Source organism: Gossypium arboreum, chromosome 2 (genome assembly GCF_025698485.1).
Source record: "Gossypium arboreum isolate Shixiya-1 chromosome 2, ASM2569848v2, whole genome shotgun sequence".
NCBI lineage: Eukaryota > Viridiplantae > Streptophyta > Magnoliopsida > Malvales > Malvaceae > Gossypium > Gossypium arboreum.
The window spans coordinates 105,433,008-105,450,134 of NC_069071.1; the positions used below are offsets into that span (position 1 = coordinate 105,433,008).

The 17,127-nt window shown below is 34.6% G+C and overlaps 1 long non-coding RNA gene and 1 pseudogene across 4 annotated transcripts; one reads left to right on the forward strand and one right to left on the reverse strand.

Annotated features, from left to right (window-relative positions):
* Positions 1-7,615: 7,615 nt before the first annotated feature.
* On the reverse strand, positions 7,616-10,404 carry LOC128285225 (RHOMBOID-like protein 10, chloroplastic; annotated as a pseudogene).
* A 2,027-nt stretch (positions 10,405-12,431) lies between these two features.
* On the forward strand, positions 12,432-16,611 carry LOC108462527 (uncharacterized). Of its 4 annotated transcripts, XR_008278999.1 has the most exons (6): positions 12,433-13,006; positions 13,127-14,242; positions 14,400-14,551; positions 15,127-15,176; positions 15,252-15,481; positions 15,567-16,226. It is a non-coding gene; the product is annotated as an uncharacterized LOC108462527 (long non-coding RNA). The 4 variants fall into 4 exon arrangements; XR_008278998.1 differs by adding an exon at positions 16,388-16,611 and having other exon boundaries at positions 12,432-13,006; positions 13,127-14,551; positions 15,127-15,481; positions 15,567-16,234; XR_008278997.1 differs by having other exon boundaries at positions 12,432-13,006; positions 15,127-15,481.
* Positions 16,612-17,127: the final 516 nt, after the last annotated feature.

Below are 17,127 nucleotides of genomic sequence, written 5' to 3' on the forward strand. Positions count from 1 at the left end.
GAATTTTGACGAGCTTCAAATGTCAGGGTAACGGAATCGGGGCAGTCTTGGTATCCCCAAACGGAGATCATTATCCTTTCACCAGTAAACTGGATTTTGATTGCACAAACAATATGGCCGAATACGAAGCATGTATCATGGGAATTCGTGCAGCAATAGAACGTAAGATTAAAATGCTAGAGGTATATAGGGATTCTGCATTAGTGATCTATTAGCTTAAAGGGGAATGGGAGACAAGAGACCCTAAGCTGATCAATTATCGAAGGCTGGTTCTTGAGTTAATCGAGGAGTTTGACAATATCACTTTCTGCTACCTTCCACGAGATAAAAACCAGATGGCTGATGCTTTGGCAACCTTAGCTTCTATGATCAAAGTGAATAAACAAGAGGATATGAAGCCTATCCAAATGAGTATTTGTAAGGCTCCAGCTCATTGCTGCAACATTGAAGAGGAAGAAGAGAAAGATGATCATCCTTGGTACCAGGGTATTTTACGATATATGAAGAGTCGTGAATACCCAAACCAAGAGACTGAGAATGATAAAAGGACACTAAGAAGGCTGGCTAGTGATTATGTCTTGGATGGAGAGATCCTATACAAGAGAAGGAAGGATCAGGTACTCTTAAGATGTGTAGACGCTGTCGAGGCTAAGCAAATCCTGGAAGAGGTTCATGAGGGTGTCTGCGGAACACACGCTAATGGTTTCATCATGGCCAGACAGATTATGAGATTCGGATATTATTGGTCCACCATGGAAGGAGATTGCATCAACTATGCCAAGAAATGCCATAAATGCCAAATTTATGGAGATAAAATGCATATACCTCCTTCACCCCTTCATGTCATGACTTCTCCATGGCCTTTCTCCATGTGGGGCATGGATGTTATTGGGCCGATCTCACCAAAGGCATCTAATGGACACCGATTCATCTTTGTGGTCATAGATTACTTCACCAAGTGGGTAGAGGCTACTTCTTACGCCAACGTCACAAAGTCGGCGATTAGTAAGTTCTTAAAGAAAGAGATTATATGTCGATATGGGATGCCCGAAAGAATCATATCCGATAATGTATTGAACTTGAACAATAGCACGATAGCGGAAGTCTGTAGCTATTTCAAGATCAAACATCATAACTTGTCACCGTATCGCCCAAAGATGAATGGTGCAGTCGAAGCGGCCAATAAGAACATCAAGAAGATCATAGGAAAAATGACTGAGACTTATAAAGATTGGCACGAGAAATTACCATTTGCCCTATACGCCTACCGGACGTCAGTCAGAACCTCTACCGGGGCGACACCTTTTTCTTTAGTTTATGGAATAGAAGCGGTTCTGCCTATTGAGATCGAGATTCCCTCTCTACGCGTACTTTTAGAACTAAAATTAGATGAAGCAGAATAGATCCAGTCTCGATACGACCAGTTGAACTTGATTGAAGAAAAGAGGCTAAAGGCTATCCATCATGGTCAAATGTATCAAAAGAGAATGATGCGGGCTTATAATAAGAAGGTTCGCCCTAGAGAATTCCATGAAGGAGACCTTGTATTGAAAAAGATCCTCCCCATACAAAATGACTTCAGAGGGAAATGGATGCCGAATTGGGAAGGACCTTATGTAGTAAAGAAGGCTTTCTCTAGAGGGGCTCTGATTTTGACCGAGATGGATGGTAAAAGCCTGCCTAATCCTGTTAATTTGGATTCGGTCAAGAGGTATTTTACCTAAAAAAAAAAAAAAGGGACAGGCCAAGGTGAAAAGCCGTGAAAGGGCGCTTTGAGACCAAAGGGGTTTGAATTGAAAACCCAAGAATGGGCAATTCAAATTTTGATCGAACACGGGGCAGGCGGTAGTTTTGCCTTCTCTGAATTAACAGGAGGGAGGGATGCTACATATTGGGGCATTAACAAAGCACTCTTGGTCCTCCAAACACATACCGAGTTCAAAAGCCCTCGAGAAGTTTGTGCAACAAAGCTCATACTGCGATATCTGGGGCACCTATTCTTATCTTATTCATTCTGTTTAGCAGAATGCGCCACCGTAATTAATTCGTAGGTTCACATTTTGTACCTTAGCAAATGTGCTATCTTAATTACCTTGTTCATCTTGAGCTTCGCTCTCAATAAAATTCCATCTTGCCTATTGCGATAATCTCTTTCAAACATCTTTCATTAAATTGATGATTAACGGACTAATAATATTCGAAAAGAGTTCTGCATATTACTCTGAAATTCTTCTAAATGATACAAGGACCTGAAACGGGGCTAATTAGTTTGAATCGCCCAAATTCAAGGATTGGAAAAGTTGGGGAAAGAATAGCCCAGATTACGATTATCCTTCGTATTCGCGGAGATACCACCAAGAAAAGACGAATAATACGTTAATAATAAAATCTTGATGAACAACGAGTGATTAAAAAAGGGGGGACATTTTGCATTCATGTAAACGTCATTCATACACGTCTAGCTAGGAGCATTTGATTCATTCTGATCATGACATCCTAATCATTTGGCATAAATAGGTCCATGAAACGAATTCAACAGGTCATGTTCTCCAAAGAATGGTGTAACAGATCGAAGACGAAGAACCTTAAATCCCTAAGCAGTAGGGTAACAGGTTGAATTGCAGATCTTATCTCCCTAAGCAGTAGTGGAGTAGATCGAAGATGAAGAACCTTAAACCCCTAAGCAGTAGGGTAACAGGTTGAATTGCAGATCTTATCTCCCTAAGCAGTAGTGGAGTAGATCGAAGACGAAGAACCTTAAACCCCTAAGCAGTAGGGTAACAGGTTGAATTGCAGATCTTATCTCCCTAAGCAGTAGTAGAGTAGATCGAAGACAAAGAACCTTAAACCCCTAAGTAGTAGGGTAACAGGTTGAATTACAGATCTTATCTCCCTAAGCAGTAGGAAAACAGATCGAAGACGAAGGGCCTTAACCCCCTAAGCAGTAGGGTAACAGGCAAATTTACAGATCTTAACCCCTTAAGCAGTAGGGAAATAGATCGAAGGCGAAGGGCCTTAACCCCCTAAGCAGTAAGGAAACAGATCGAAGGCGAAGGGCCTTAACCCCCTAAGCAGTAGGGTAACAGGCTGAATTTACAGATCTTAACCCCCTAAGTAGTAGGGTAACAAGCTAGAAATCAAATATCTTCTCCCTGAGATGGCGTTGGAGCGGCTAAAAGCCACAACAGATCTCCTTGAAGTTTCAGTAGATTGAAAATCACAGATCTCATTTCTCTGAAGTTGCAGTAGAGAGATCCAAACAAACCTTATCTTCTTAAAGTTAAAACGGAGCGGGTTAAAATAGCAAGACTTATCTCCCCTAAGTTGCAGTGGAGCATAATAAAGCTACTTGAAGAATAATGAGCACCAAAGAAGTCAGACTCGGTGACCGGGTAAATTGGTCTTTCCTGAAAGTCTTTGCCCTATTCTCGTTACACGACAATGAGCAAAGAGGGGCAGCTGTACAAGCCCAATTATGCCCAGCCCAAACTAAAAGACCAAACCCAATTAAATACAAACCCTAAAGCCCAAATCCTAGCCCCTGCAGAGAGAGAGAAAACAGAAGAGCCCTCAAGCCTCAAGAAGACACTCGGCCAACCAATAGTCGCCTCAAGACCACCACCGCATATGCTCCTCCATGCGTCGACACACCCATACCCCGCAAACACCAACAAAAACAACAACCGCAATGAGGAATGGGAGCATTTTTTATTTGTTATTATAATCGGTTATAAAACCGAAGGAGAAATTTTGTAAAGGGAGAGGAAGAAAAAAAAGAAGGAACACCAAAGAATTAAAAATATATACAAAAGGTTCATATTCGAGTTTATCTTCTCGATTTTTTCATTTCGTTTCAATTCCTTTTCAATTTCTTTTTATCTGTACTTACAAATCTATTAAACAAGAGTGGGCATAAAGAATAAAAGAAAAGGAAAGGCTCACCGAGTTACCTTGTGGCCCGTCGTCGGAAGTTTCTTTCCACTACGAATCGGGCATGAAAGGAGTGAAAGTGGGCCTTTTTCTTCGATCTTCAAGGGCATGGAGGGTTCATCCTGGATCTATTCAAAAGAGGGCTAAAGGTCCTTCTTGCGCATCATCGGTCACCGGATTTGATGGCGGTGCGGTGGTGCGACGGGCAATCGTGGCCCTTTGGCCAAAGGAAAAGGGAGAGGGAGAGAGTTAAAAGAACTCTCTGTTTCTTTCTAAAAGAAAAAGAATGCAAAAAATAAAATAAAAAAAGATGAAAATTGGCCTTAATAAAAAAAACATGAAACGGTAGAGTTGTTTTCAAGGCAAAAGTGGGGCATTTGCACTATGGGTCCTTCAGCTTTACTACCCGCTTTCAACACCCCTTTGGCTCTTAATTTTGCGCTTTAATTTGGCCCCATGGATTTTACACTAGTCGCATTTTGGTCCTGCATGATATAAAGCGTATAAGGGCGGGGATATTCTCCTTATAAGTCCCTCTTTCTTTGCATGCATTCCATTCGAGTCCTTTCTCTTTTAAATTTGTCCCTTTAATTTAATTTTATTTTAATTTGGTCATAAACCTTCTAATGTCAAACCATTTGGCATATTTTGCTTGCTTATTCTTTAGAAAAATATGTATTCTGTCAAACCATTATATATTTTATTTTAGATCTTTTATTTTATATATATATATATATATATATATATTAGTTCTCTTAAAATCATTTTATGAACCATTTATTTAAAACTGATTTATGGTATTCTTTTCAAATTGTTATTGTATATTATTTTAGGTTATGAGTATATTTTCTTAATTAGCTACTTTAAACGGTTTTATTATATATTACTTCAAATTATCTTATATATTATTTATTTTATGATTTTATGTATATACGGTTATTTTAAAGTTTTACATATCATATATTTTAAATTTATATATATTATGTAGTTAAAATTATTTTATATATTCAAAGTTTTCACATATAGTTTATTACAAACCGTTTTATTATTATTTACTTCAAGTTTGTCTATATTATCTATTTGAGATTCTTATTTATTTATTCGTTTGAATCATTCTTATACACTATTTATTTTAAACCACTTAAGCATCATTTATCCTTATTCTCCATATATTTTATTTACTCAAAACTCTTTTCTATTACTTTTGTTAAGACCGGATTTATAGATTATTTATTTTAAAGCTCTTTATCCATATATCATTTATTTTAAGTTTTCATATGTTGTTTTTATTTTTTATTTTTTTCCTTTTTCTTTTTTTAAAAGAAACTATTTACTTAAGGTTAATATATATATATTATTTTATTCTATTTTAAATTGGAATCATATATCAACTATCTTAAGTTATTTTATATTATTCACTCTAAATTTGCTTTATAAACTATTTTTAACTTGCTTTTATGAATTATTGTTTTCATTACTTGTTTTAAGTCGTTATATATATACTTTATTTTAAAACCCTATTTATTTATTTTGGAATGTTTTATTATTATTTACTTCAAGATTCTTTACATTATTTGTTTCACACTTTCGTATACACATACATTGTCTATTTTAACCTTATTATAATCTTTTAAAATTATTTTTATATGGTTGATCTTTCTTTAAAAATTCTTTTGCATATTATTTATTTATTTATTTAAAACTCATTTATCATCCTTTTAGTTTCGTTTCTTTTTACGTCTTATCCATTTTAATTAACTTTATGCTATCTATTATCTTTTGATTATTTAATTCATTTATCTTTGATTATTAATGTCAGTATAATTATCGCCATTGCATGATTCGTTTATTTGTATTGTTATATTATTGTCATTCACTTGCGTAATATTTTTATCATCATTCTATGTCGCATTACACCTTCATTTCATATCATCACCCCATAAATCAAGCCCCGTTATATTCATCCAATAAATTGTTTTATGTGAATCCGAACGAATAACACGTCGTTTAAATATCAAATTCGCTACTATTAAAAAAATATATAAAAATTTCAAAATAAGGCAATGTTTCGCATTTTGGAACATCGAAGAATTGTGCCCTAACTTACGGGGTTTCAGTTCTCTCGTTGGTCCTAAATAGCTAAATATCCTTTTCAAGTTTCAAAACACATGAAATTCTCATTTAAATTGAAGAACGACCTTGTGCTCGAGAATTCATGGTATTGTGTCCTAACTTACGGGATGTGATACTCTGATATCTCAAGATAAGGAAATCTTTAAACAATCGATTTGAGCTAATTCAAGACTCTTAAAATCAATATTAATAGAAATGATCGAATTTCAAATCTATTCTCGATTTTCAATTTTCGACTTTGAGACACTAATTAATCAATTAGGTACCAATTTTGGACGTTACGAGGGTGCTAATCCTTCCTTGTACGTAACCGACTCTCGAACCCGTTTTCTCAAATTTCGTAGACCAAAATGTCGTTTTAGTAAACTAAAATGTTTTATTAAAACAAGGGTGATCCGATCACACCCAATAAAGATCGGTGGCGACTCCCGTTTTAATTTCCACTTTCAAAACCAAAGTCGATTCCCGTATCCAAAAAATGGTTTCGACATAAGTCATCTCAAACTTATTTGCAAAATAAGATTAATGTTCATAAGAACCTGTTCCAACTAATGATTCTCTGCCTAGAAAATTTAGGACTTTGGTGAGGAATAGCTTGCTCTGATAAATACAATAGAACCGGTCAACAGTAAGAATTCATAATTAAAATCTACATTGACAACTCAATTTCAATGCTTAATTATGGAATTAATTTTCCCATGTTTTTGAGAATGATTTACAGTAAGAATTCATTTTTCACCAAACATTGAAAAGCAATGAAAATGTTTTTCGTAAAACTTTTTATTAGTAAACAAACAGACCCTTAATTTCTATTTAAATTGTCTATTTATTGTCTATTTTTATAAGGACTAGTCTCATCCAACACAGCTTAACTGAAATTCTATAGGTTGGCATCGTTATGACTTAGAATTGCTTATGCTCATCTCAAGTTGTTCACTGTTCCAAGTCACAAACCAAAAAATAACTCATCAAAATACATTTGACCCACAAAACCTTAAAAGTTCTCGAACTCTCTTCCGGAAAAAATTGACCTTGAAATCTTAAAATTTCGAATTTCGAATTCTCTTCCTTGCCATTAAACCAAAGAACCAATGCCTCATTGGCAAATGATTTAAAAGTATATGTAAACTGAATTCTTTTTTTTTTCTTCAAACTCTCAATTAATTCATACTCGGTTAATCCTTTTGTATTAGTAGAGGTGACAGCAACTTCTGGTTTACCAACACTAAAGGATAATTCAAGGTTAATGATGGATGGTGGATATGCATACTGCCAAATAAGGATATTTTATAAAGGGCCGTCTTCACTCCAAACATCACTACACTACATATATCAGAAAATAGATTGTTTTAGTAAAATGCAATACAAAAATGGTGGTGAACTCTGAACGGTCAGTGATTTATCAGAAAATAGGTAGGGAAATTACCATTTCCCCTTCGATTATTTTCTGGTAAATCATTGATTCGATTAGAATTCACTTCTACCTTGTAAAGTATGTCTAGAATCAATTTAAATCAGAGCTTGTGTCACAATTTTCAATACTTACACTGGTTCATCGAGGTTTCCGTTTTCTGTCAGTAAGGTAAAAAAAGTGGTGGTCGGTCTGAGAATATTTTTGGGCCATCACTGGCCATAGATTCGTACTTTCATGCAGGTCCTACAAGCCAAGACACTGCTGCTCCTCCAAGCGAGCCTCCTAGCTGAAATTGCAAGTTAAGATTTTAAGCAATCTCAAAAGTAAAACTTTAAAGACAGGTATACTACAAGTACACGTGTAAGGAGGACGGTAGTTAAGACTTACATGATCCCAATTATCAATGCCTCTTGACATTAGTCCAATAACCTGCATGATCCGCATTCATTACCACTGAGCTCGGAAAAATAAGAGCAAAAGCATTTGATGCTACAATTCCTTAAAGGAAATCATTGTATCAACCAGTAACATAGCAGAAACTCTTTTTTCTAAAAGCATTTGATAGGCTGTTTAGGGTTCTCATACATTGAATAGCAAAAGCTTTGAATCATACCATGTTTAGGAAAATAACTTGTGCTATGTGTTGCAGATCTTCTTTGGCATCTCTGATCATACCTCTATGTCTCATGACGAACACAGCAACAGAACCAACCTAGACAACCAAAAGATTTACAAAATGAGAAAATTGAGGTTCTGGAATAAATAAATAAATAAAAGCCAAGTATTTCAAGGCAGACAAATATTAGATGGAACAGCTTCATATGAACGTTATCTTATTCTGTGAATAAGTTTGCGAGGACTTCCAATCCAAAGATTGCGCCTGATGCACCAACTGCGGGTGCTTTGCAGAACCAGTAACTTGTAGCGGCACCTAGATTTCTTTCAACTGATTGAGTCAAAATTGTACTAGCAGGCAAGCAATGTATAATCTACTGTAATGAGTTTACGAGTTGTTACTTGAAATAGCAGATGCCAAGTAAACTGCAAGAAATCTCCTTGAACCACTTAAATTCTCCACAGTAGGTCCAACAGAATTCAAAGAATAACAATTGACCTGAAAACAAAAAATTCTAATCAATCATATAGAGAAATAAACTTCCTGGTTGAGAAATCCTAAACCAAACCATAAGGTGCCTTATATTTGCATGCAAAAGAGAATATGTGGCCAGCCTCCAAATCTGTCCTTTCTCAATAGGACTATGCAATATGCATTACCAGTAATCAAAGATCAACCCACATTTTCCAAAACTACAATGAAACCAAAGCAGATACGACTCCGAAATTTCCTTCACGAATCGATCCGAATCTCACCTTAGCTCCCCAAAGCAAAAGCTTCCCTTGTGTTGCCAGTTGTACAACATAAATTCTGCAAATGGTATAATTTAGTTTTCATTTTCTTTTTTCATCATGGAAACATAAGCTAAAAGGAGGTTGGTCCATTTCCTTGTGTTGAATGAATTTCTCCTGGAAGTATCCTTCTTGAATTTGAAGAAACATAAGTAAGATGAACACGAGGAATAGACACCATCATTTGCAAATCGAAAATTGCCGGTCCCTATGAAGTTGAAAATTGTTTCAGACCATACATGATTCAATCTAGGCACATTACATAGATGACAGAGTTTCTGTAGATGATATAAAGAGTTGCTGAAGAACAAGGGGCTTTGGGACAAAGTGATCAGGTCAACATAAGATGAGCCCAGAACAAGGTAGATGTCGTGGTTTGGCGCTTGATGGCAGAGTAGCCAACATTCTTAAGGTATTAGGTAAATAGGTTAACACAATCAAGCAAATAGGATGTCTTCCGGAGATTAAAATCAGTGATGAATACTATTGGAGGGGTGAGTTGTGTGTCGTTGGGCTTCACTATAACTATCAGAGAGGAATAGATTACATTTCATCAATTAAAGGCGAAACCTTGGCGACTAGCATTGTCGACTCCAGCCGATATGACAAGGGTATAATAAGTAGAGTTCCTTGTCCTAATTTGACATACATGGGAGAAGGTGAAAATAGAGATCAGAGGACAAAAGACCTACAAGGGTGATATGTAAGTATGATAGCGATAATAATGCGAATGCTTTTGGGTACAAATTTATGTATGAAGGATTGTACCGAGTGAGCAGATGTGACAATAAATTTAAATACTTAAATTGTTTTAAGTATTACTTTAAAATAAAATAACTCAATAAATTTAAATGTTTGTTTTTTTTTCAATTCATTTTTATAAAATAATTAATTTCTTATAATAAACCCACCAAGTATTTTAACAAATAGTATTTTAACAATATTAGTGCACTACTACTAAACAACTTAATTGCATATTGATTTTCCAACTTCAAAATGCTATAAAATCTAAACTACAGTATATATGAAGGCATTTGGTGAAATCAATCATGTCCTTCCCTCTTTCAAGTACTATTTACAGATCAAAACAAGAAAGCAATTAGTAGCATAGGAGTAACCATTTTCAATGCCAGAGCTGCAATTACTTTATACTACTATTTATAGACCAAATCAGTCAAGGAAAAGAAGGCAAATTTGGTGATGATTATGCCTGCTCGTTGTTCAATTGTCGACTGTCAAATGCCAGCTTCATCAAAACTAATGCCTCCGGATTCATATTGTTGATGATCCTCCAACATATCAAGATGGAACTTGTACACAGAAAAACCAGACTCAATTTCTTTGTCAAATCTGGTCACTCGGTACAACCCTTCGTACACAAACATGTATCCATAAGCATTTGCATTATTATCACTGTTGTACTTATGTATCACCCTCACAGGTTTTTTGTAACGTGTGTTATTTTTTAATGCAAGGTTTCCGCCTTCAAGCATTTGATCTCTTTTTTCACCTTCTCCCATGTATGTCAATTTAGGACAAGGAACTCTACTTATTATACCCTTGTCATGCCGGCAGGAGTCGACAATGCTAGTCGCCAAGGTTTCGCCTTCGACTAATGAAATATAATCTATTCGTCTCCAAAATTTATAGTGAAGCCAACGGCACACAACTAACCCCTCCAATGGTATTCATCACCGATTTTAACCCCCAGAAGATATCCTATTTGCTTGATTGTGTTAACCCAATTACCTGATACCTTAAGAATGTTGGCTACTCTGCTATCAAGCGCTAAGCCAGACATCTAGGGCTCATCCATTCTGGAGTAAAAGTAGTGTCTTCGTCTTCGCTAGCATAAGAAGCCTTAACATGTCGCTTTTTTTTGCCAACAGGTCTTGCTTGGTTGGACTTAGATAATGCCCTCTCTTTTACTGGTTTTCGATGCGATGGCACCATGTTTAAGCCTGGTTACACCCCAAAAGAACGTTAAAAAGCAAGGCAAACCCCATAAAAGAAACTTGTGAGACCTAACACACACACACAGAAAAGAAAAAAAGAGCAAGAATGCCATTGCAACACTAAAGAAGTAAAAACAAGACAAAGTCCATAAAAACAAACATTGGAAGCAAGGGAATAAGTTGAAAAAAAGAAAGCAGGAATGGCATTGCAACATTAAAGAAGTAAAAACGAGGCAAAGCCCATAAAAAGAAACATAGAAAGCAAGGGAATAAGTTGAAAAAAAGAAAGCAAGAAAATCTAAAACAATGTTAAAAGGAGATGAAAAATGAAGAGTGTGTAAGGCAAATATGAACATGCAAGAAGTGAAACCCAACACAATAAAAACCAGAAACAAGTAAAAGTTCAAGGTTTTCAAAGAAAGCTTCAATGGCAAAATGCAGTAAAATAAAAGAGGAAAAGAAATATTACCTGAACAAGCTTTTGCAAGAATGGAGAAATGAAGTGAACTTCAAATTTCACTCTTAAGCAAGAATTAATGGAAGCGGAACAGTTCAATATGGAGTGGTACTGTTTCTTGGTGCATAAACTACCGAGCAAAAGGCCAGGACAAAAATAATCGTTAAAAGAATAGGAAAAAGGGTCTATTTCTATTTTATTGTTTATTTTATAAAAATTAATTAAAGTCAGCTTTTGATTTCTTTTAACATTTGAGACTCAATTATTCATGTTTCAGGTTATTCGAAGGTTGGTTAAAATTTTGAAAGAGATTGACTAAATATTAGTTCCGAAAAATGAATTTGAGAAAAAAAATTAGATCTGTTTGAAATATAGATTAGATTTAGGTTTGAACATTAAAAGTTCGAGTCCGACTCAACTCGATTTTAGGTTTATAACACTTTATATTATCTAATTTTTATACATTATGTAATTTATAATACAAAAAAATAAATCGATACTAAATACATAATACTGTTATAATTTAAAATAATATTAAGATTGACTATATAAGAAATGTCAATTAATAAAAAAATTATTAAATTATTAAATATTAAATCAAAATCATATAAACTTTTTTTTAAATAAAAAATTTAATATGAGCACGCTCAAAATAAGTTTGGATTAGTCTTTTACAAATATCAGTAGATTTAAGCAATATTTTATACTTTTATATAAGGTAGAGTGAGGCTTAAACAAGCATAAAATATGTTACTATCATGTTTAGACTTAACTCAAACCTGATTCAACCCATTAACACCTCTATTTAACACTGCAAAACAAATAAACTAAAATACTAAGACATACCAAAAATCCATTCCTTCTCTATGGTGTTGCACTATTGTTGTAGTGTTGTTTGATTGATCGCTAGTGTTCTCCACTCCTTGTATCATGGATACTTACCTCTTCTTTTGAATTATCTGTAGAATCTCTTCCTCTAATTTGCATGTTTCTCACAAGCCTTTTGGTTGATGGTTCTGAGTTCTTTTATGCATATTCTATTTATCTGCTAATTGAAAAACAAGTCAAAAAAAAAAAAAAAACCCACACCCACACCCACACCCACACCCACACCCACATTTATGCAATGTTTTTGAATTGAAATATCCATGCCTTTCATTCTTTGTATCTTAAAATAAAACAAAAGCAATACTCAAATTCTAAAATTCATTAAAAATTTCTATCAAGAGGAAATTATTTAAAACAAGAAAATGTGGGAATATATGCTGAAACTTGCAAGTCTAATAAGAAGGATTACAAGGTAGAAATGAATTCTAATTGAACCAGTGATTTACCGGTGATGATTTTCCTACTTTTTTTTCTGATACATCGCTGATTATTCAGAGTTCATCACCATTTTTGTATTGTATTTTACCAAAACAATTTATTTTTTTTATATTAGTAGTGTAGTGATATTAGTTTAATTTATGTAAATAAAGATTTAGTTTGAATTTAGAGTTTAAAAATAAATACGAAAATTCAAAAAGGTACTGCAAAAATATTGCTTTCTACCAAGGTTTTTCGATTACTCAAAGGACAATTTGGTTTCGCCAAGACACTGTTCTTCTCTGGTGTTGGTGTTGTTGGGTTGATGGGTTCAGCCGTGCCTCATTACCACAGCTGTTTCTCCCCGTCACCAGCTCCGCCTAGGGTTCCACCTCTGCCTTCAAGGTACCCCCATCTATTACTTTCCATTTCCCAGCTGAGAAATCCCATCAAATTTATCTTTAAGGAAAAAAAAAAAAAAAGAGAGAATAAAAAGATTGATTCTTTGATTCTTATGTCATTCAGAAACTCTGCCATCTATGTAATGTGTCTAGATTGAAGTGTGTATGGTCTGAAACAACTTCCAAACCCATGAGAACTGGCAATTTTCGATTTGCAATTGATTCTGTCCGTCATTCGTGTTCATCTTACTTATTCTTCAATGGGGAAGAACAAAGAAAAGAGTTTGGAATTGCCGGTAATAGTGGATCATCCAAGATATGTACTTACAGGAGAAATTCATTTAACACAAGGAAATTGCCCAACACCCTTAAAGATGTTAATGTGTTGTAAGTTTTCGCTTGTGAAAACTACTACATGTTCATTCAACAAAAGATTGAATTGTCTGTATAAAAACGAAAAGTAAATTATATGATTTGCAGAATTTATGTTGCACAATTGGCAACACAAGGGAAGCTCTTGCTTTGGTTTCATTGTAGTTTTAGAAACTGTGGGTTGATATTTGATTACTGGTTATGCATATTCTATTTTGACTCTGTCAAAGAAAACTAGGTGCCGCTGCCAGTTACTGGTTCTTCCAAGCACCTGCAGTTGGTACATCAGGCACAATATTTAGATTAGTAAGTCGCCTCAAACTTATTCGCAAAATAAGATTAATGTTCATAAGAACCTCTTCCAACTAATGAATCTCTGCCTTGAAAATTTAGGTTTTCTTTTTTCATTTTCTTTTGAAATAGATTTTTTGCTTTTATTGCCTGTCTTTGTCTCATTTGACATTCTCTTGGTAGTCTAGGTTGGTTCTGTTGCTGTGTTTGTAGCTAGATATATAGGTATGATCAGAGATGCCAAAGAAGATCTGCAACACAGCACAAGTTATTTCCACAAACCCAGTATGATTCTAAGTTTTCGCTACTCTTATGTTTGAGAACCTAAAACCATATAATTACCTATCAAAAAACCCGTCTCATGCATACCAAATGCAGTCCCTAGAGTTAGTTTCTGCTATGTTACTGCTTGATACAATGATTTCCTTGAAGAAAATCGTAGTATCTAGTAATCCTCCAGCCTACTTTCATAGTGCATCAAATGCTTTTGCTCTTAAATTTCCGAGCTCAGAGGTAATGAATGTTGATCATGCAGGTTATTAGGCTAATGTCAATTGGCACCAATAAATGTGGTTATGTAAGTCTTAACTACCATGCCTTCTTGTACGTTACTTATAGTATACCCGTATTTAAAGTAACGGTTTTCTATCATAAAAATCTCCTTATACTTCATTAATACAGACATTTACAGTTTTACTTCCAAGATTGTTTCATATCTTAACTTACAATTTCAGATAGGAGGCTTGATTTGAGGAGCCGCAGTTTACTGGTCTGTAGGACCTGCTTGGAAGTATGAATCTATGGCCAGCAATGGCCATAGAATATTCTCAGACTGAAAACCATTTTTTACCTTACTGACAGAAAGCTGAAACTTCAATGAACAACTGTAAGTATTGACAATTGTGACACAGGCTCTGATTTAAATTGGTTGTAGCTATACTATATGCAAAGTATAGTAAGGGGTTTGCAAGGTAGAAGTGAATTCTAATCGAATCAATGATTTACCAGAAAATAATCGAAGGGATGATGGTGATTTCCCTAGCTATTTTCTGATACATCACTGACCGTTCAGAGTTCACCACCATTTCTGTATTGCATTTTAGCCAAACAATCTGTTTTCTGATATCTGTAGTGTGGTGAAGTTTGAAGTGAAGATGGCCTTTTTTTATATTGAAGCTCGTTGAATCTTGACCATTGATTTATTATTATTACACTTAATCATATCCGTTAAAAAATGGGAAACTTAATTAATGCTAATATTTATAAAAATTCCTTATATGGGATTATGCATATCCACCACCTACCACTTTAGATTATCATTTAGTGTTAGTGAAATATAAGTTGCTGTTCTTTACTAATACAAAAAAATATAACAGCGTTTGGTGCATGAGTTAATCGTACACAATAAAACTATGGAATTATATTAGATTTTTTAGAAAATACAACTTGAACTGCATGCAGGGAGGCTCAAGTGGTATCATACTTGAAAGTAGATTGCCTATATGTCTTAGGTTGGTGCTTCAAGCCTCCTCACACATAAATGATTTCCATAATTAATGTTAGACACTATACTGGCACCTCTCCAGTGAGTTTTGCAGGTCATATCTCCGTCAACTGAGGTGCTCTCGACTCTACGAACCCACGCCTACGGCAGGCCTCTTAAAGCAGTCGGCTCTCAGCAAATTCAGAAGGATAAAACTCTGCCACTGGAAGAATGCCTTACATTGTTAGGGGTTCAATTGCCTCATTGACCAAAAGAGAGATTTGGAGGTTGGCCACATCTTCTCTTTTGCATGCTAATATTGGACGCCGTATGGTATGGCTTCGAATTAGATGGTTTCAAATTACTCAACTAGGAAGTTTATTTCTATATTTGATTTAATAGAATTTTTTATTTTCAGGTCAATTGTTATTCTTTGAATTCTGATGGACCTACGATGGAGAATTTAAGCGGTCCAAGGAGATTCCTTGTAGTTTAGTTCACCTCTGCTCTTTCAAGTAACAACTCTTAAACTCATTACAGTACCTTATAAATTGCCGGTTGTGCAAAGCACCTGCTGTTGGTGCATTAGGTGCAATCTTTGGATAAGTAAGTCATCTTGAACTTATTCACAAAATAAGATTAATGTTGATAAGAACCTGTTCCAACTAATGATTGGCCGCTTTTTAAATCTAGGTTTTCTTTCTTTTTTGCTTGGGAAATTGATTGTTTGCTTTTATCGCTGGTCTTTTTCTCATTTGACAATCTCTTGGCTGTTTAAGTTTGTTTTGTTGCTGTGTTTGTCTTGAGACAGAGGTAGATCAGAGATCCCAAACACTTTATGATTCAAAGCTTTCGCAATTCAATGTTTGAGATTCGGAGGAACCATATAAAGACATGTCAATAAACCCATCTCATATATGCCAAATACAGTCCCTAGATTTGATGCCTTAGTAAGTCTGATATATTCAAGTTTCTCTTATGTTACTGGTGTGATACAATGAGTACCCGGAAAAAAGGTGTAGTCTCTACCGTCCTCAAGCGGACTTTTCTTAACGCATCAAATGCTTTTGCACCTGCATTTCAGAGGTTAGTGGTAATGAATGTTGATCATGCAGGTTATTGGGCTAATGTCTAGAGGCATTGATAATCGGGGACACATAAGTTTTAATTATTACACGTCTGCTTGTAGTATACCCTTATTCAATTGAAAAAGTAATTTATTTAATAATTGAATTACAGATATAATTAACTTGAAGCCCAATTAAGCCCGGTTTGACAGAGAGGAGTTGGCATTTTCTAATCCTAGAGAGGGCTTGTTGCGACCCCCTATAGTGCACTCATTATGGGAGTTGTATTTTTCTTTTTAAAATATTATTATTTTATTACTTCCTTTTCTATTGAGACTCATCTTATTTTTTCTATGAGTATGATATTGAGGGCTAAGTCAAAATATAGAAAGATTATTTTCTCTTTTTGACAAGATTTCTTCTTTCCGTTTTTAGCCCAAAATTTTACATTTTCATCGATTTGTGGAAGTGTCCACTCGTGCAAATTGAGATCAATAATAACAGAAAATAAGGTGATCGAAAGCCAAGAATGATTTATTCTACTTCCTACATAACATAAAAACAATTCAGAAAAAAATTTGTATCAAAGTCAAATTGTACAATGTTTATGGTGTAAATCAAATAATCGAATTCCCTGAAACTCTTTTCTTTGATTAAATTTTGATAAGATGTGATATTTTTGCATATATACATTTCATGTATTATATGTATGAATGTTTCGGTAAGTGTAATTATTTTATATTAATATAAAGTAATTTTGTCAAAAATTTTGATTCCTACATTTAGATCGATTGTACTTGAGTTATTTTTCAAGTTTGTAATGTAGATTATCATTATCCCATAGGTTTTATTTTATTTTATTTTTTGGTAAGAAAATATAAAAATCACTCACAAAAACAAATCAGTTACACT